Here is a 21305-nt window from a genome sequence, read left to right as displayed (position 1 = left end):
CTCCTCCCGTGTGGGACTTTAAGCAGGGGTACAGGTCTATCCAACTGCAAACAAAGGAAAGTGATTGTTTCTTTCGCAATTTAATTGCACATCATCAGTGTATATGCACTGTGTACACACACTTTTTATAACATTAACTCTTAGACTTCTCATTTTCTCTGCTTGCCTCTTTCCATTCTTCCATTTATAAAACCATAAGTTATCATTAATTCATGCTAAGCACTCTAGGGTGGTCTCAGTTTACCTAGAATTTTTTGGGGAAGATTATTTCTGTTCACATATGATTCTAAGTGAAGGGAATGTGGGAAATCCAAAGGTCATCCAGTCATGGGGTCCTCAGAGGTCACCTGGTCCAACTCACTACCCAGTCAGTGACCCCACCCCCCACTCTCCTAACCAACTTAGAATAGGTCCATCATGGCCTGCATGCCTGGCCTTTGCCCTCTCACAGCCTCGTTTTGCTTAATGGCTTCTGTTTAGCTGCACTGTCAGTTCTTATGAGAAGAATTAGAAAACTAGGGCCAAAGAACAGAACTTCCCTGTCTTTGCTGTTTTGCCAAATAGATTCCCATTTGGTCAACCTGGGATCTGCTACCTTTGGCCGAGTAGCCCACTAGGTCTTCTCACAACTTTCCTCTCGAGGGCGTTATGTGCTGAGGGTCTGTCTGGAAACAGCTGTGGGTATGCTTTTATGAAAACTGGAGGAGAAGCCTCTTTGTCATTGTTCATTATTTCCTTTTCTTTCTTCCCACTCCCTCTTGAAATCATTGGCACCCATGTCTAGCTTGGGGCCTTTCTATGCTAAAAGGGAGTGGCTGCCAGGTCTGATTTTTAGCAACATGCAGAGGAATGAAAAACTTGGCTAAGAAAAAAGCCACAGTCTACAACCTTTGCTTCATCTTAACTTGGGAAGAAAGTTGAAACCAGTTCTTAACTTTCTTCAAACATGCTCTTTAAACAAAAATAGTAGGGTGCCCATGAGAAAGCTGCCTCCACCTTTCTTTCCAGACACCTCCCTTGGGCAGAGCCAGGATTTGATTTATTATCTCCTTATGAAGATATTTACCCTCAAACCTTGGTTCTAAAGAGATTGTGCATCCTACATTGAAGGTCAGAATATTAATCAAGCTTCTAAATTTTAAAACATCTATTTTTGGTTTTAATGTATTACAGCCTTTGAAGGTGGGAGAATTTTATTGGACAGAAGTAGTTTGTTTTGTTTTTGCTGAAATTATAAATACTTGTTTCAGAGTGGCCAGATGTGAGCAGGGCTCCCTCACCAGGCACTTAGGTCTTATCAGGAAACTTATGTGCAGGGGCAAAGATACACTCATTATTAATACCCCTAATATGTACTCTTTGAAGTGAAATCTGTCCAAATGACTTGTCAGTTGGCATTTACACTCTCTCATAAATATGAGTAACGATTTGTCAAATCTGTTCACAACTTTGGAATTTCCAATTTTTCAGGGGTTGGCAAAATAAAAACAATTTCGCAGCCTGGGCCACTAGGTGGCGCGATGCAAGAAGTCAGACTTCTGCAGCAAGCCTTGTGTTTGCCCTTGATTGCCTAAATGGGGAGGAACAGGAACAAAGAGATAGCCTCTGCTTTTTTTTTTTTTTTTTAAATGCTTTTTGCTTTTTGCTTTTCCCTGAAAGAGCTTTCCTCCTGTCTTGTAACTCTTTGTGAATCTTGCCTTCCAACTGTATTCCATACCTCCTGGAGGAAACAAAAGTGAAAAAGAAGACTGGAAACAAACATATTTTCCTAACAAGCTTCCTTGTATTCCTGAGTTGATATGGTATATGATAATTTCTTTTGAAATCCTAAGTTTTATTTTCTCCACATTTTGAGTATAATTTAGAAGCCACAAAAACACATCAAAACTAATAAGCATGATTCTATTTTCTTTTTCTGAAATTATTCATATAAAAATGCCTTCAATCAACAGTTATAGAACAGCTTCTAATAATAAGACACCGTTTAGGCAGCAAGGAGGAGATAAAGATAAAATGGCTTTGCCCTAAAGCAACGGGAACTTTCCTTTACCTTCACTTTTCTGTCTAGAATTTATGTCCTTATGATGATATTTACCCTCAAATATCAGTTCTTCAGAGATTGTGCATCCAGTGTTGAAGGTCAGAATATTAATTAAGATTCTAAGTTTTAAAACATCCATATTCTGTATTTTTTGGTTTTAGTATATTCCAGCCTTTGAAGGTGGGAAAACCTTACTGGACAGGAATAGTTCGTGCTATTTTTACTGAAATTGTAAATACTCATTCCAGCACATTTCTCTTATGAAAGCAGATGTGGTTGTACATCTCAGCATTCTCGCTGGAAGCAAGGTCCCTCACATCCTGGCATTTAAAAAAGAGTATGCCGATATTTTCAGTGCATGAGAAACCATTTTCTTGGTTGTTTTTATTTTTATTTTTTACTCTGTTTTGAACCCTTAAATTCTTCTCTTATTAAAATTAAATGGGTCACTAGTTCAATGAGCGTAAATAGATATGGGTAGTTACTTTACAAACTTCTTTAGGAGATGAACTACAGAGAGGAAGGAAAAAAACCAAAGTTGGGAAGCTTGGGAGGCTGTTAGCCCCAGACTTTGAAAAGAGGTCCATTGTTGGACTCCTCAGTTTCGAATGAAGAGAACTCTATGGGATATTGGCACTGCTCTGGCTCGTGGTCCTCATGGTGGTTATGTGTTACAATATCTGTTATGCTGTACATGTTTTGCAAACTTTTCTGTACATGCATTCTATTTCACAATAGCACTTTTATTTTCCAAAAGAGAGAGGAGATCTTAAAATGCAAAGAGAAACTTTCTTTATCTAAGATTTCCTGTTCCCTTAAGTTGAGGTTTCCTGGTAGCTAGACTGTTGCAGCCCTTGGCTTTCAAAGGCAGGCATCAGAGAGCTCCTGGCTGACATTCCTGTTTGTTTAAATCAGCCTCCTCTCTGGGCTGCTGGGCAGGTAACAATCCCTTCATTAGTGTTTATAAAACAGAAGTATTGGTTCTTGGTCTAATCTCTTAATGAGGTTGAGAGGATTAACCTCTGTGTGTCTCTGTGTAAAACCATAATATAAAATCAGAGAGAGTAATCCAGTTGACATTTTCCTGTTTCCTGTACCCACCTTCCTGTTCATGTTGTACATCCCCAACTACCGAAAAGGTTAAAAAAACGTGGGGTGTGAAGTCAGGAGGCGCAGGGTCATCGGGAGATAGGGCTTCTCCGAAATTTCTGTAGCCCCGTGAGCAGCAGCCCCTTCTTCTGGCACGCAGCTGCCTGCTCCCACTCCAGGGTACTCACTGGCCATCAGGTGCTCGGAGGCAGCTCAGACTTATGGGACCGCTCTCTTGCCTCTAGATGGGCCACTTCAGACGTGGTGAAATTTTCTTTGTAATTTTCTTCCTATTGATAGGAAGTTCTCTGAAGATTTCATGCGTGAAAATTTGATGTGGCAGCAACATTGCTTTCTAAATCTTCAGCTGGGACTTTTCATACTGCATGATCTAGGTAGAAAAACATTAAAAGGAAAGATGTTATAACAAGGTTTTATCGCATATTTTCTTGTTTGGGGGACGTTCCACTTGCTACTAATAAACTAGAGAAAAGTTCAAAAGGCTCAAGGAAACAGAGAAGAGGTTTCAAAAAGAACTTGAAAAATCCATTTCTGTCTTTGAATTGTGAATTCTGACTTCCAAGTAAGGGTTTGGGGTTTTAAAAGAGTTCAGAACTTGGAAGAAACTAGAAAAAACAAGACCAGTGCCAGAGGGAATATTCTACGAGCCTCCAAGTCTGGCTTTGCTTCAGAATCTAGAACTGAGTTTGGCTCTATTTTCTCCTGCCCAAGCTCTCCCAGGTAGTTTCCCTTGGAATTTCTTTGAAGTGAAAATCAACAGTAAATTCGCTTTATCTTGACTTCCACTGGTTCTTCTTTTTATTTGGATGGGGGAGGGGCAAGATGAGCCCCCTCGTTGTATCTGTAAAATACTAACACCATCACTGCTGAAATACTTGATGTTGCCTGTTCCTGATTCTGTCACTCCCCAAATTCAGCATTCAGCTCTTAAGAGGATGCCTTTTGGTAACTGTCTCTGGGAGTTTTCATTTTCCACTTATGGTTTCTCCTCCCTACTGGCAGTTCAGAAAATGGGTCTAGCAGGATGAGCTGACTCTAAATGACAAGGTTCCAGGGTCACAGACATGGACAGTGCTTGCCTCCTCCTGAAACAGCAGCTCTAATGAGCCAACCCTGTCAGGAAGCCCCGAGGGGTGAGTTCCTCAAGCAGAGACCTGCTTCTTTCTATTTAATTTGAGTGTATTTCAGTCAGTAGATAATTATATATTTAGGGTCTAACTAGATGTTGTGTTGTGCATAGATGCTTTCTAGAAGGAATAAAAGAAAATCCCAATTTGAATAGTCAGGGACAGACAGTGCGTATCCTAAATGTATAAAGTATGCACAAAATAGTGTAAATTCTGAATAGGCATGTAAGTCAATAAATGGGGACAATGTAAGCATTGTGTCTGTATAAGTAAAAATAGAGGGAAAAGTCATGGAAATATGTGTCCGTATGGGATAAAACTTCTTTTAATTGTAAAGACTTCTTGGAAGAGTTTTTTTAAATTTATTTTTATTTTTATTATTTTTTTAAGATTTTATTTATTTGAGAGAGAGCACGAGCAAGGGGAGAGAGCGGCAGAAGGAGAGGGAGAGGGAGAGGGAGAAGCAGGCCCCCAGCTGAGCAGGGAGCCCCACACGTGGGGCTCGATCCCAGGATCCTGGGATCATGACCTGAGCTGAAGGCCACGCTTAACCGACTGAGCCACCCAGGTGCCCCGGAAGAGTTTTTTCTCTTTGTGGTTTTGTTTGTTTATTTGTTTTAATGGAGAGTAGAAAAAAATTGAGCAGTCTGGAAGTAATGAGGCATTCTAAGCCAGGGTCTATAGCACTGGAAAGGAGAGGAAGGCAGTGGGATAATTAAGTGACTAGGACATGAGGAAAGGACTCAGGGCAGAGGGAAGGAAGCAAGATGGATAAATGATGGCAGTCTTTGAGCCAAGGGTGGGCTTCTGATGCCAATCTGAAACACTGTGGGTGGTCAGGACAGGCTCCTGGAGAGAACAATTGTAGGGTGAGAAAGGTAAACTTGTGTGGGGGTGTTGACTGACTGAGAACCAGGGTGCGCCCCATGTGTGTGGAGCCATGTATGAGTAGATGCTCAATAAATACTTCTGCATTCTACATTTAGATCTAGCATCCATTTTGAGTTAATTTTCTATGAGGTATGAGGTTGAGGTTCATTTTTTTTTCCATAAGTATGTCCAGTTGCTCGAAAACTATTGAAATGGTTGTCTTTTCTTCACTGAATTGCTTTAGCGTTTGTCAAAAATCAGTTGTTATATTTGTGTGGGTCTGTTTCATTGATCTGTGTATTTAATTCTTCACCAGTACCACACTGTCTTTACTATTGTAGCTTTATAGTAAGTCTTAAAACAGGTAGTGCGATTCCTCCAAGTTTATTCTTCTCTTTCAAAATTGTTTTGGCTATTTCAGTTCCTTTGCCTTTCCATATAAATTTTAAAAGTAGTTTGTCTATATCTATACAAAATCCTGCTATGATTTTGATTGGAATTGCATGAAATCTATAGACCAGTCTGGGAAGAATTGACATCTTCATTATGTTGAGTCTTTCAGTCCACAAACACAGTATGTCTACTTGTGGATCTTATTTGATTTCTTAATCAGTACAGTTGGCCCTTGAATAACATAGTTCATTTGAACTGGGTGGGTCCACTTATATGCAGACTTTTTAAATAAATATAGTACAGTACTGTAAATGTATTTTCCTTATGACTTTCTTAGTAACATTTTCTTTTTTTCTAGTTTACTTGATTGTTAGGAATATAGTATATAATATATATAACATACAAAATATGTGTTAATCAACTGTTTATGTTATTCAGTAAGGCTTCCAGTCAACAGTAGCTTATTCGTAGGTTAAGTTTTGGGGGAGTCAAGAGTTATTTGTGGGTTTTTGATCATGTAGGGGTTTGGCACCCCAAACCGTGTGTTGTTCAAGGGTCATCTGTATTTTGTTTTGCATACAGATTCTGTATATGTTTTGTTAGATTTATACCTAAGTATTTCAACTTTTGGAGCTAGTATACATTTTTTGTTTGTTTGTTTTCAGTTGTCTGGCTAGCATACAGAAATACCATTGATTTTTGCAGATTGATCTTATCTCCCACAACCTTGCTAAACTCAGTAGGAGTTTTGTTTTTGCTTTTTTGATTCCTAGGGATTTTCTACATAGACAGTCATGTTGTCTATAAATAAGAACATTTATTTTTCTTTCCATTCTTATGCTTTTTATTTCTTTTTCTTGCCTTATTTCACTGGCTAGGACTTCCACTATAATGTTGAATAGAAGTGGTAAGAGGGGAAACATCCTTCCTTTGTTCCTGATCTTGGGGGGAAAGAGTCTTTCACCATTAAGTATGATGTTAGCTGGAGGTTTCATGTAGGTGTCCGTGTGCTTGCTGTTCCCTCTATCTGGAATATTTTCCCCCAAGACATACCCATAGCTAGCTTCTTCACTTTCTTTAGGTCTTTTATCAAAATCTGCTTTTCCTGTTAAAATGTCTACCTACTCAATATTTTATATTCCCATTTCCTGTTTTATTTTTCTCCTTAGCACTTATCACTACCTTATATACCATATACAGTTATTTATCTTGTTTATTGTCTGCCTTCCTCCACCATAATGCAAGTTCCAAGATGGCAGGGATTTTTGTCTGGTTTGTCTATTACTGTATCCTACCTGGCATATAGTAGCCATTCAGTTTATGCTTACTGAATAAATGATGGATGAAACCAAATCTACCCAACCACCTGTATCTCTTCCCATTTCTGTCTTCCTTCTGAATGACTGGACTATGCCTGCCCTTATTACAGGCCAGCTCTCCACTTGTTCTCTCTATTCCTTCCCCTTTCACTTTCACAAGGACTTTGATCATGAAGTTATTTCTCTTCTCTTCTGCATCATCTGTTTATCCCTCTTAATGTGATCATTCTCATCAACATAGTGTCTTCCATCTTTTTGACTCCTTGTTATATGTTAAATTGTGTTTTCCCCCACCACCAAAAAGATATGTTGGAGTCCTAAGCCCCATACTTCAGAATGTGACTTTATTTAGAAATAAGGCCTTTACAGAGGTAATCAAGGCAAAATGAAGTCATCAAGGTGGGCCCTAATCCAATATGACTGCTGCCCTCATAAAAAAGAAAAATTTGGACATAGAGACACACAGGGAGAGTGCCGTGTGAAGATGAAAGCAGAGAGCAGGGTGATGCATCTACAGCTTCTCTCACCTGAACCTCTGAACAAAATTCTGTTTCTACTCTTGCCTTTTCCAGCCTAACAGCTAAACTGTAGTCTTTTAAAAAATGTAACTCTGGTCATCTCACTCCCCTGCTTAAAGCCTCCAATGGCCCCTCATCACACCTAGAATAAAATCCAAAACTCCTGGGGTGCCTGGGTGGTTCAGTTGGTTAAGTGTCCAGCTCTTGGTTTCAGCTCGGGTTGTGATCTCAGGGTCCTGAGATTGAGCCCCATGTGGGGCTCCCCACTCAGCAGAGAGTTTGCTTCCTCTCTCTCTCTCCCTCTGCCCTTCCCCCTGCTCATGCACTCTCTCGAAAATAAATAAATATATCTATAAAAAAAAAAAATCCGAACTCCTTTCCTTTTCTACAAACATGATCAGTCCCTGCCCTTCTCTCTGTCCCGATCTTTACCCCTCACTTTCTGTCTTCCTTCTCTTACTCAGATATTCCAAGCCTTTTCCTGACTCTGCAACCAGCTGCTCAGTCTGCCTGGAAAACTCTTTCTCCAGATCTTACAGTCTGTCTCCATCTTGTGATCCAGAATCCTACTCAGATATCATCTCCAAAGAGAGATCTTCTCTGTCCACCCAATGGAGAGTGGCCCCACACCTCCATACTCAGTCTGTTACATTACCCTGTTTAACTATCTCCATTGGGATCTAACGTTATCCTCTCTATGTATCACCTCCTTCCCCCATCCCCAATGCTAAACTGTAAGCTCCTTGAGAGCAGAGACCTTATGTCTTTTTTTTTTTTTTTTTACCACGGTATACTCAGAACCCAGAGCAATGCCCAGTGCATAGTAAGTCCTCAATAAATGTTTGTTAAATAACTTGGTAACTCCTGCAAGGTAGAAACTAAAGCTAAAATCCAAATCTTGACTCCCAGTTTAAGGCTCTATACTAATTTATGAGAGCTGCCATAACAAGGCACCACAAATAAAAAGTGGCTTAAACAAGAGATATTTATTGTCTCACAGTTCTGGAGTCTAGAAGTCCAAGATTAAAGTGTTGGCAGGTTTGATTTCTTCTGATGCCTCTCTCCTTGGCTGGCAGATGGCTGCCTTTTCAGTATTCTAACGTGGTCATTCCTTGGTCTGTGTGTATATTGTGTGTCCCAATCTCCTCTCTTTATGAGGACACCAGTCATATTGGATCACCCATTTGACCTTAATCACCTTTTAGAGTCCTGTCTCCAAATGCAGTCACATTCTGAGGTACTGGGGGTTAGGACTTGAACATATGAATTTGGGTGGGGGGATATGATGCAACCTATCACAGATCACTAATAGCTGAGGGAGCTGTTTGATATGAGCCCCCTACCTGTGGGACATGTGGGGGCCACCACCTTTCCCCAAAAAACCCAAGGACAGCTGTGACCTGCCAGAGAGTGTTTGCAGCCTCACCCAGTCAGGGAAGGAGAGCTCTGTTCTCTCCCTTTTCCTTTCTCCCTTCTGCTGACCAGATGAACTAGTCTGGAGAAAAGAAAAGACTCCCCCAAGCCATGAACGCCATCAATCCAGTCTGGAGGGAAAGGGAGAATGGGAAAAAGAGCTTTGAATTGGTATGATATCAAAAGTTAAAAACAAATAAGAATATCTTTAAAACCAAAAGTGATCTTTAATAGAAAATATCTAAAAGATCTATGAACTGGGGCAGAAATATGGTTAAGAGAACTGCCATCCTCACAGAAAGGTGGGTCATTGTGGGTGAGGGAAATGACAGGAAAAGGCAATGTTTATCCCCAATGAACTGGGATGCCTCAGTATGCTGATTTCATGCTCCAGGCACAGCAGAGAGCCACAAAGCTTTCTGTACATGTGACCCTAGGAGGCTGGCAGTTTCCATCACTAACTGGGGATTCATCCCAGCACCAGCCTGGAGCAGATGAGAGTCAGATTTTTGTCTCAGGAATAGGGCAAGTGGCACTGAACAGGGCAAGTCACTCATGAGTAACAGAAACAGTGAATGTTAATTACATGGGCTCTTCATCTCCAACAATCTGTCATCAGAATTTTAGTTCAGTGCTTGGTCTACCCAGCTATGCAGTTCTGCCCATGTAACCATCTTGTCTACCTGAGAAGACTGTTAGCCCCATGAGAACAGAGAGGGTGCCTTCTGTTTTATGTATACAGAGAACATGTAGTCAGAACTGTTCACAGTACTTCACAGCTCCACACCGTTGCCCACATGCATTCTGCTTTCTGGAATTGTGTCTGTCCCCCACCCCCACGCTCATATCTATCACACCTTCCATCCTTCCCCCTCTCCTGCCTCTGAATCTTTTTAAAAAAAATTTTTTTTTTTTTAAGATTTTATTTATTTATTTGAGAGAGAGAATGAGAGAGAGCACATGAGAGGGGGGAGGGTCAGAGGGAGAAGCAGACTCCCTGCCGAGCAGGGAGCCCAATGCGGGACTCGATCCCAGGACTCCAGGATCATGACCTGAGCCGAAGGCAGTCGCTTAACCAACTGAGCCACCCAGGCGCCCCTTTTTTTTTTTTTTTTTAATCTCCAGAACTCAGCCCTAGCCTCACCTCCTCCAGGAAGTTTTGGGTGGGTCCAATTCCTTGCACCACTGGAATGTAAATTCCATGAGGATAGGATTTTATCTATTTAGTTACCTCCTCTTTCCAACTCCTAGCGAAGCCCCTGGCACATAGGAGATGCTCAGTAGATCTGTCTGTTCAAGCAGGGAGTGCAATTTATGACCAGAATTTCCTGGTGGTCCTGAGAGCACTAGAAGCACGTCAGAAATACTGGACCACCCTGTGATTTGCGGTGTCGGTTGGAAGCCCACCATCATCGGACATCTATGTTCACAAGTTGTGAAATTCAGAGAACTCCACTTAGAATTCCATAATCTGAATCTAGAAGAACAAGTGTGAAGCCCTGTTTGGACTCAGGTACCAGAGAAGTGCAGGTGTAATTGCAGTTACATCTGGCATCTAAAATAGATTGCTAGCCCCCTTCTGGCTGGAGTGGGTGGGAGGGGGCTGTCCCAGAAGCAAACAGCACACACGGGATTAAAGTATAGACTGTGCCAGGAAGCGTGAGAGCCATGTATTTGCTCAGAAATGTGACCATCCTGGGGGCTGTGGGTGATGTGTGGCCATCCCTTACCTGACTGCCCGAACCTCTGCTGCCTCTGTGAAGTTCTGTGACGGGCAGCATCCTCCTCTGCCCTTCAACAGGCTGGAGGAGGAGGCAGAGCTTCCTGGCAACAGCTGGACAGCCCCTGGAGAACCTTTACAGCTTCTTAACTCTCCCTTTGTGAATGGTTTTCAGTCAAAAGCCTTGCAGAAGACAAAATGCCTGTGTAGTATGGTGGTGGTGGGCAGAGAGCATCTCTTGTAATTCTAGTTTTTTCTCCCTTATCCCTGAATGCTTTTAGGTTTTGAGTTTGCATTTTCCAAGTGCTATTTTCTTTGTGTTTAAACGTAAGCAACTTAAGTGTTTCTTTCCTTTTTAAAAGTTGGCCTTCAGTTTCTTCTACCCCATCAGCTGTGGTGGAGGAGCCCTGGACTGTTAAGTCGGGAGACTTAGATATAGATTGCTACTTTGTATCCCTCGGATTTAATTCTCTGAACCAGCTTACCATCTGCACATTGAGGGGTTTGCATGAAAAACCTCCCCCGATTAGATGGAACCTTAAGGTCAAACAGACAAACCCCTAATAATCTCTAGCCCAAACCTTCAGTCTGGAATTTGAAAGCTTTCACTGGGCCCTCTTTTGTGTTTTGGTCTGTAGAACCATGCTGTCCAGTGTAATGTAAAATGTTCTATTATCACATTTTAAAATATGAAGAGAAACAGGTTGTCTAAGTCTGTTCAGGCTGCCATAACAAAATACCATAGACTGGGTGGCTTATAAACAACAGAAATTTATTTCTTTAAATCCAGGCTCAAGGTGCCAGCACATTTAGTGACTGATGAGAGCCCATTTCCTGGTTCACAGAGCCTTTCTACTGTGTCCTCATATGATGGAAGGGTCAAGGGAGCTCTCTGGAGCCTCCTTTGTGAGGGCACTGATCCATTCCTGAGGGCTCTGCCTTCATGAATCCCCTAATAACCTCTCAAAGGCCCCACCTCCCTGCTCAGAAACACGGTCACCCTGGGGGCTCTGGGTGCATGTGTGTACCATCACATTGGGGGTTAAGATTTAACATATGAATGGGGAGGGATATAAACATTCAGTCTATAGCACAAGTAAAGGTGAAATAATTTTAATAATGTATTTTTACTCAATATATCAAAAATAGTATCATTTAACATGTAACCAATATAAATCTTACCAATGTGATATTTTACTTTTTTGTTGTACTATGTTCTCAAAATCTGGTAGGTATTTTACACTTATGGCATATCTTAATTTGGACTGGCCACATTCCACATGTTCCGTAGTTACCATATTGAATAGCTGTCGCTCTGATGAATCGCTGTCCTGGCCACAGAAGTGCCTCATTCCTGCTTTTAAAGAGAAGTGCAGAGATGACAAAGAGCCCTTCTTGCTGATCCTCCCAAAGAAAATAAAGTCTTCTCTCTTCATAAAACAATATTTTATTGTGTCCAGATTTGACATTAGACTATTTTCCTGTGTATGAGAGAAATCGCTCTTCTGGATTTGCCAAGTTCCAGTATAAGCTTTTAAAAATTTTTCTTGACTCTGTTAGCAGAGATAGAAATATTCCCATATTGTCAGTAGTGAGAGCAGTGTTTCCCAAAATGTGTTTTATGAAGCACAAGGTTTGTGGGATGTGAAGAGGTGTGAGGTGACTAAGAGATTCCTGTGGTCAAAAAGTGTGGGGAATACTGATTGTGAAAATCCAATACATAGCTTTATTGCAGAAATACCAAGAGATGCCTCTTACATACAGGGCTTCCAAAACCAAGAAACTGCTTTTTGTGGAAAGCATCTTGAGGGTCAGGAGTCAAGTGGGGCCCGCTGAGGCAATGCTGATCAGAGGATTTTCTCCCTGACTTCCTTTTCCAGGGCAACCTTGTCATGTGGGTTTTAAATCCATTCCCAAAAGTTCCTTTCTTAGTTCAAGGGACCCTGTTGATGTTATGTTCTTGAGAAGGAAAAACTGAGCTCAATAATGAGTTGCGATAATGGCTCTAATATTGGAAACGTTAGTATCTACTGTGAATCAGATCCACTATCTTTCCTCAACACATTTTAATAGTTCTTTCATAGCTCCTAAATGTGACAGCGAATGTACATTTTATTCTAAAGTGGCAGTTCAATTTAGAGACATTTTGTTTTATTTCTTTAATGATCCTGTCAAGTATAGCAAATGTGGCAGCTGTGACTTTTTTCCAAGTGGTCAAAAATGCAAGAAAAGTAAGTTCTGCTTCTCTCAGCCAGCATCCTTCTCATTCATAGAAAAGAAATATGTTCCCGTTTAAGATGAAAGGTTCTTTGCTTTTATTTCATAGCTCATATTGGAGAAAAAGTCTCAAGGCCATTTACAGTTTATTAATTTATCCCACTATAAAATCTCTTTATAATGGGGCTTTCAGGTCATTTTAACCCTCCTCCTTCCTTCCCTTCCTAAAGGATAACTCCAGGCACTGCAAATCAAATGAATCAGAAATAAAACCATTATAATTATAATCTCTCTACTTAGAGATGGATCACAATTTAACACTTTTTCCCCAGGAATTTGGATCGTATTAATAGAAACTGTATTTTTCTCTTTAGAATACAAGACTAGCTTCTGACAGTCTGGTCCATATGTTAGAAGCATATAAAAGTTAATCATTTTGCTGTGGTGCTAGCTTGTGTGCGAAGAAAAGCTGTAAACCACAGCTGTATGGAGTAACAATTGTGAACTTTACTGGCTTGCACATGTGAGACATCAGTAAACCAAATAAAATGTCACCAAACTGAACCTGAGAGCTGGAAGTGGAGAGAGGGCTGCTTAGATTTTATTAAGGTTTGTATTTAGCAAAGTCGTTCCATTCTTTGCATTTCACAAGGGTAGTTGAGGTTACACAAAAACCAAATCAACTGTTTTCCAGATGATTAGGTTTGGCTTAGCCACAACAATGGTGATTGCTTAGTAATCAGTGGGATCACTGGGTGGTTGACCTGTTTTGGTGTGTAAATGACAAAAAAATCCAGACATCATCTAAAATCAATTGGGTTCAATCAGTTTGGCCAGGCAGCAGTCCCATCAGTTACTCAGTGGTCTGCCTTGGATATGATCAAAAATCTGAAACTACTGCAAAATCTTAAATTAGGCCATCCCAGGTGATGGGCTTTCTTGGTGTTGACTGCTCAGTGCTCTGCACTGCTGATATGCAACCTCAGGCAAGAAACTTGAATACTCTCTGCCTCAGTTTCCTTCCTTTGTGGATTGGGGCCATAGCTCACAGGATTGTCACATTAAAAATTCATTTCACACACTTAGCACAGTATCTACTACCCTGTAAACATTTAGTGAATGTTAGTATTTAAGAATTGTTAACTCTTTTCTGATCTGGAACTAAGTTACAAATATAGGGCAAGATAAGTGGATTTCTATGTTAATTTCCTTATCTCTGATGCATTTTTTAAAAGATGGATAATATTAACATAGTACTGTGGTCTTTCTTTATTCCTGTCTTTCTGTTGAGAGTTTGTGATTTCTGTGTTTTAAAAATAATATCTTAAGAAAATAAACAGAATAAAATAAACCTTCAAATCTTAAGTCCTCAGTTTGTTTGCTTTCCTTTCTAGTCAACCAACCCAACATTTAATGAGGCTCTGGGCAGTAGAAAATTGGATATTCTATAAAACTCTGATTAATCAAATCTCTAATTAATAACATTTTTGTAAATCTCAAAAGGTATGCTGAAGAGGTTGCCACTGAGTCAAGTTATTTGGCTTTAACTAAAACTCCTTGGCCAACTAGGACCTCTAGGGGTTCCATGTGGCTCTAATCAAATCCCCTATACCAGCAACATCTGCATCTATACTCACCACTGAAACTCTGTTAACTATAAATTTAATAAGAACACTTTGTTCCCAAAGCTCAATAAACATTTGTCCAGCCCTCTGGATGATAAAACCCAGATACAAAGAAAGTAACTCATTCAAGCACTCCTAACCAGTAAGTGGCAGAGCTGAGACAAACCCCAGGTAGTTTGATCCCAGAACTCACAATCTTAACTACTTCACCTCTGCAATCCAGACCTCAAATAACTTGAGCAAAGGGTCTGGAATACGAAAGGAGCATGGCATGGACAAAGACCAGCAAGAAGGTCAGGCTACGTGGAAGGGAGTAAGATGAACTAGGGCCTGCTCTTATAGAGTGTTGGATGTAATGTTAAGTAAAAATTTAATGCACAATTTATTCACTCATTCATTCACATGTATTTGAATGCTTACTCTCTGCTAAATAGACCACTAGGTATAGAGTGGTAAATAGAATACACCTAGTGTCCTCCCTCATGGAGCTTAGACTCCAATGAGAAGACAGTGTTAATTAGATTCATGGGTAGCTTTCAGTGTTACATCAAGGAACATCTTTAGCTTTGATGAGACATTCTCTAGAAACATTTAAACCATAACTCTGTTTCATTCAGATTCATTACTCATCCGTGGTGCTACATAACTCTGCAAAATGGTTCACAGTCAATTGCTTATCTCCTTAAGATAATGAGCCATGGCATTCTTGGATGATTGAAGGAAGGATCTGTGATACTGAAGTTTGACAGGAGATGGTGGATATGATCCATCCCTAGAAGGCAAGGGTAGAAATCATCTAAAATGTTCTGGTGCACTGGAGCATCTTCAGTAAACAATTTTTCTTTAGCATCTACTATTTGTAGGACACTTTGCAAGTCTTTAGCAGGTGCTAAAGAAATATTTTTTGATGAGACATTCTCTAGAAACATTTAAACCTTGATTATGAATAGAAATACATGGTGCCTGGCTTCGAAGGGCTTATAATCTCTATAAGGAATCATTCCTAAACAAAAATACCCATGAAAGGTAGAATATTTATATTGACTTGAAAGGACTCAGACACAAGGACACTGACTAGCTGCAGCCTCTAGAATTAGCACAGAGTTGTGATGCTTGTAGAGTTACTTCATCAGAGGAATAATCTTTTTGCTGACCTTTATTCTTAATAGGTTCTGTTCTTTAAAAAAAAAAAGATCAGTAGGGGCGCCTGGATGGCTCAGTCGTTAAGCATCTGCCTTCAGCTCAGGTCACGATCCCAAGGTTCTGGGATCGAGCCCCGCATCGGGCTCCCTGCTCGGCGGGAAGCCTGCTTCTCCCTCTCCCACTCCCCCTGCTTGTGTTCCCTCTCTCACTGTGTCTCTCTCTGTCAAATAAAGAAAATCTTTAAAAAAAAAAAAAAAAGATCAGTAATTATGGCACCCCCCCATATGTAGGATAAGACTTTAATTTACAAAGTTTTTGAAATCAAAGGGTTATTTTGTATGCTATATCACAAGGCCAAGGTCTGTATCATAAGGCCAAGGTCTCAAAAAGGCAATGCCTGTACTTAAGAAAGAAATAAAAATAGATTAATTTTATCCTTCAACACCATGATACGTATAAGGTTCAGTAAAACTTTCTGGGCACTGCCATTTTATGAGTTGGTAACAACAACAACAACAAAATAAAAATCGTATATATAAAAGAGAAATGTGGGTGTGTGGATGTTCAGAAAACCCGTGGCATTATAGTTAGATATGAGTAATGCTGACCAATTAGGCATGTTGTAAGTTTTGCTTCCTGCAGAATGTTGCCTTTCTCAGTAAGCCTCTCCTTATTTTCTGGATTCTGTAGTTTTTCTCAAAGATGTGCACCTGGATGTTCAGACTAGGTCCTTTAAAAAAGGAGCTAGGTGATATGGAATAGTCATTCCTTGGAGTAAAGCAAAATAGTTGGCAAATGTGAAAAATAGACTTGGATAACTATGCCTGCAGAGACTCAATAGAAAAAAGATTTACATAGTGATGATTGCATTCAGATTAGTACCCAGTTTTTCAAAATGGTGGGTATTTGCTAATGTCTAATCTGAAAGAAGCGTGATTTTTTTTACTAGGAGAATATATATTATGAAGATGTTAAAGATAAGCACACTGAATTCCTTAATCTTGAAAATATTGTAGGGAGGGAGAAAAACCTACACTTCTGTCCCCTCTCTCATGTGCTAGGAAGAGTGGTATAAAAATTGGGGATCTGAATAAGCTCACTGTAGCCACAACAGCAAAGTGAAGGAGGAGTAACTAAAGAGACCACAGAAAAGGAACCATTGCTAGTTGCTCAGGGTGATCAGCTGTGAAGAGCGCATTGACAAATTATATATTCAGGTCTCGGTAAAAATCATTTACACTTCCTCCATTTATCTAAGCCACACTACCATCACTGCCCTCTCCTCCTTCTGTCGCCTACCAAACTGCTAAGAAACAATAATACGTTCTGCAGATCTTAGTTCTATCTTCTTTATCTGGTTCTTTCTTATTTCCCCAACCTCAGGGTTCTTTTAAGATTTTACGACCGTAGGTAGAATTTCAGAGCTGAATGGAAGCCTGATATTATTCGATCTTTTTTACTATCATTTGCATCCACAATTGTTACTCTAATTCATTTGCTTGTTGGTCAGCATGATGTTGCTTTAAAAAAAAAAAAACTTTACTTTTAAAGAGCAGTTTTAGTTCACAGTAAAATTGAGGGGAAGGAACAGAGATTTCCCGTATAACCCCTGCCCACACATGCATAGCCTTCTTCATTATCAGTATCTTCCACCAGAGTGGTATATTTGTTACAGTGGATGAACTTATATTGACATATCATTATTACTCAAAGTCTGTGGTTTCCATTAGGATTCACACTTGGTGGTGTACATTCTGTGGGTTGAGACAAATGTATAATGACATGTCTCCATTATCCTTATGGTATCATACAGAGTATTTTCACTGCCATAAAAATCCTCTGTGCTCTGCCTATTCATCCCTTCCCCAACTCCTGATCTTTTTATTGTCTCCATAGTTTTGCCTTTTCCAGAATGTCATGTAGTTGGAATCATACAATATGTAGCCTTTTCAGATTGGCTTCTTTCACTTTGTAATGTGCATTTAAGGTTCTTCCAAGGCTTTTCATGACTTGATAGTTCATTTTCTTTTCTATTGTCTGGATGTACCTTAGTGTATTTTTCTGTTCACCTGCTGAAATACATCTTGATTGCTTCCAAGTTTTGGCAACAGGATTTTGTGTGGACATAAGTTTTCAGTCCTTTTGGGTAGATATTGAGGAGTGGGACTGCTGGGTCATGTGCTAAGAGTATGTTTCGTTTTGTAAGAAACTGCCAAACTCTCTTCCAAAAACAGCTATACTGCGGCACCTGGGTGGCTCAGATGGTTAAGTGTCCAACCTGGATCTCAACTCAGGTCTTGATCTCAGAGTTTTGAGTTCGAGCCCCACACTGGGCATGGAGCCTACCTAAAAAAAAAAAAAAAAAAGACTGTACTATTTTGCATTCCTACTGGCAATGAATGAGAATTCCTGTTGCTCCAAATCTTTGCCAGCATTTGATGTTGTCAATAGTTCTTGATTTTGGCTATTCTAATAGGTGTCTAGTGGTGTCTCATTGTTATTCTAATTTGCATTTCGCCGTTGACATGTGATGTGGAGCATCTTTGCGTATGCTTATTTGTCATCTGTGTATCTTCTTAGGTGAAGTGTCTTTTAAGATCTTTGGTCCATTTTGGGGTGCCTGGCTGGCTTAGTCTGAAGAGCATGCAACTCTTGATCTCAGGGTTGTGAGTTCAAGCCCCACCTTGGGTATAGATATTACTAAAAAAACTAAACTTTAAAGAAAAAGAAAATCTTTGGTTCATTTTTCAACTGGGTTGTTTTCTTAATGAATTTTAAGAATTTGTATATTTTGGATAACAATCCTTTATCAGATCTATCTTTTGCAAATAATTTTCTCTGATGTTGCTTTTTGAACAATATTGTTTATTGCCCTGACCAGCTCTCTGATGTATAGCCCAGGTAAATTTCTTATATGTCCTGGCCACAGATGTCACATAGTCTCTTTTTGGCACCAGGTCGACATTACACAGTTCTTGTAGTTTCCCCTCAAAAAGGTTCTACCCCTCTTAACACCACATTACCTGGTATTGATCTAGATGAAGCTGTGTAGCCACAAAGGGTTTGCTCTGTGGGTGCCATGGCAGAATGCTATGGCATACAAGTAGAAGACCACTAATATCCTCAGACTCCTCATTTGACATATCAATCAAGTGAGTCACAGAGAGTAGAATGATCTAAAGTTAGTGGCAGGCCTGGGATAAGAATCCGGATTTCTCACTTTCAAGTCTAGCATCCTTTTCATTGCTTCCATGCTGAGGAGGGAGAACCAAAGAAGCATTTATAGTTTCAAGCACTCAGTTGCTATCCTGCACAATGGGAGTTAACAGCATCTTATTTCCTGAAGCCCTCTGTGGCTTTCACGGTCTTAACTAAAAACACAAGGAAACCCAAGTATTGTGCCTCACACAAAGAAATGGAACAGACTCATCATCAACAGATAAGGTGTCTTGAGCAGAACTTCTAGAGGGGCTTTTAAAATCTGCAGTGATCAGTTTATTCTCTCCTGCCTGGGCATTTTACTTAGGATTCTAGTCTTAGATATGGAATGTCACTTTTCTCTGTGCAATTACCTGACCCATGTGAGATTTTACTCAAGACTTTGGTCTCATTAGTGCTTGTACCCTACTGGTTTACATCCAGACCATCCAACTTTGGCCAAATGGTTGAGGACTCCAGCTGAAGGCCACTGGAAGAGCAAAATAGCAAAGATTTTGTCCATGGTCTCAGTGACTTATGATGACTTAGCAAAGCTTTCCTTTTCCATGTTTTCTTCCCCCAGAAATTGCCTTCATAGTTAGTATTTTCATTGGTAGGAGAGACAAGTAACGTGTTTATGCTTATAAGGGTAAAAAAAATAAATAGTTTTTGCTATTATTATATGTCTAATAAAAATGAGAAGCTCCTTGGGAGTTTGATGTATAGGGTCTCTGAAAGTCTCTGGAATTTTTATTAATTAATTAATTTATCTTTAGTTTTTTATTTATTTAAGTAATCTCTACACCTCACATGGGGCTTGAACTCATGACCCCAAGATCAAGAGTCACATGCTCTTCTAACTGAGCCAGCCAGGCACTTCAGTCTCTGGAACTTTTAAAGATCTCTCTTCTCACTAAGCATTCTGCATCTTCCAGGTAGAATCCTTTCCCTTTCCTGTCAAACTCCTGAAAATCCTTCAAGATCTAGCTCATTTATTGCCTGCTTTTCAGCTTTTTTTCTCATTCTTGCAAGAAAACTTAGTCTTCTGTCCTCTCAGGTCACTTTATTCAGGTTTATTTTAACACTTTCCACTTCAAATTGCAATGGATTGTTTCTATGTCAGTCTTTTCCCTTCCCCCAGCAGCTTCTCTGGGCTGTCCTCTCCTTGAGACGAAGAACTGTGTTCTGTTCATCTTTGGAGGAACCACAGAGGGCCCTTAATGTCTTATTTCAAAGCGTGAATAACTTGAGCACCATTAACTGAAAGCACCTCTACTAACAAACTGTCCTCTTACCCAGACACTGGACAGTCTATAGGTACCCAACATTTCCATCAGCAGAATCATTCTGTGAATGTTTTGTTCCTAGAAGGCTTTCCATATCCTGCAAACATCTCACCTGAGTGAAGTAATACATTTCTCTATGCATAAACAAATGAGATCTGGATTAGTTGTCAGAGGATAATAGTAACCTGAAGATTTGGAACATAGGGGAGGTTTGATGGAGGAGGTCTGTACCGCCTGGTCGAGGAAATAGGGAAACTGGCTGCTGGAGTAGGGAGGAGATACAACATTAAAGCCATGTGCACCTTCAGAAGTGGAAATGGGAGTGTGCCAAGGAGCGTGTGGAACTTGAATACATCTTTTGCCTAAATTACAGTTTTTCCAGGACCAGCATTGGTTGGACTAAAACCTGCTCTGCTGCATAGGGATGTTGCTTTGACGCTGGAATAAGCAAATCTCACGTGTCAGTGATGAGTGGGTTCTGACAGATATGTGTATGTGAATTTCATTTTTTTTCTGAATGGATCAGGTCTTCTTTGATAGATACCAACAGTCTAGGCTCCAGTACTTTTGTGAACACATGTCATGTCATTTACAAGCAAACTGCCCCAGAAAATGTGGGGATGGCAGGAAATATTAAGAGCTTTTTTTTTTTTCTTTACATGGCTCTACCAATGGGGAGATTCTTGTCCTGAGGATAGACTGAACTGAAGCTTCGGCCAAGGTGGCAATAAAATGCAGAAAACAGAGAGCCTCTGCTCCACTTGACCAAGTTAGGAAAGGGAAGCCTTGTTACTTCTTTGAATTCCGATCATCCGGTACAGTTGTTTGGTGGGCTGACATCCTGTTTATGAGTTTTAAAGCTGAAAGGAGGAAAGAAGGAGTTACTGTTTTTCCTCAGCTCTATGATTTTGAAATCGCTGGGTCACCAATCTTTAAAGCTGTAGTTCACATTCTAAATGAAAAAGAAAAAAAAGCAGCAAAAACATTGGTTTGGCTTCCTTCTAAGCAGATAGTCCAGAGGTGTTAATTATGCAGAACTTCCTAAGATGCCAAATAACTGCCAATTAAAAGTCAATACAGGAAGGAGAGAGTGGTTTCTTTTGGGCTTTGAATTATCCATGTGCATGTTAAAGGTTGTGCACTCAGAAAAGAGAGTGAATTTGTTATGTGTGCATCTTTCTTCTATAAAAGAGCTGGGAAGACAGGCTGGTGTTTTATTTACTCTTGTTGCTTTGCCTCCACAAAACTACACCCCATTCGATATATTATCAATGTTCTTTTCTTGAGAGATTAAGTGGGCTGGGAACTCTCCCACCTCCCTCCTG

The 21305-nt window shown here is 40.1% G+C and overlaps 1 protein-coding gene across 1 annotated transcript in view; it reads left to right on the top strand.

Moving 5' to 3' along the window:
• Positions 1-21305, top strand: part of MYO3B (myosin IIIB) — a 394690-nt gene that overhangs the window by 188781 nt on the left and 184604 nt on the right. The window lies entirely within an intron of this gene.

Source organism: Mirounga leonina, unplaced genomic scaffold (genome assembly GCF_011800145.1).
Source record: "Mirounga leonina isolate KUSES-001 unplaced genomic scaffold, KU_Mleo_1.0 Mir_151, whole genome shotgun sequence".
In the NCBI taxonomy this organism is placed as follows: domain Eukaryota; kingdom Metazoa; phylum Chordata; class Mammalia; order Carnivora; family Phocidae; genus Mirounga; species Mirounga leonina.
The sequence above is the reverse complement of the archived record's forward strand: the minus strand, read 5'-3'. Positions and strand labels throughout refer to the sequence as shown.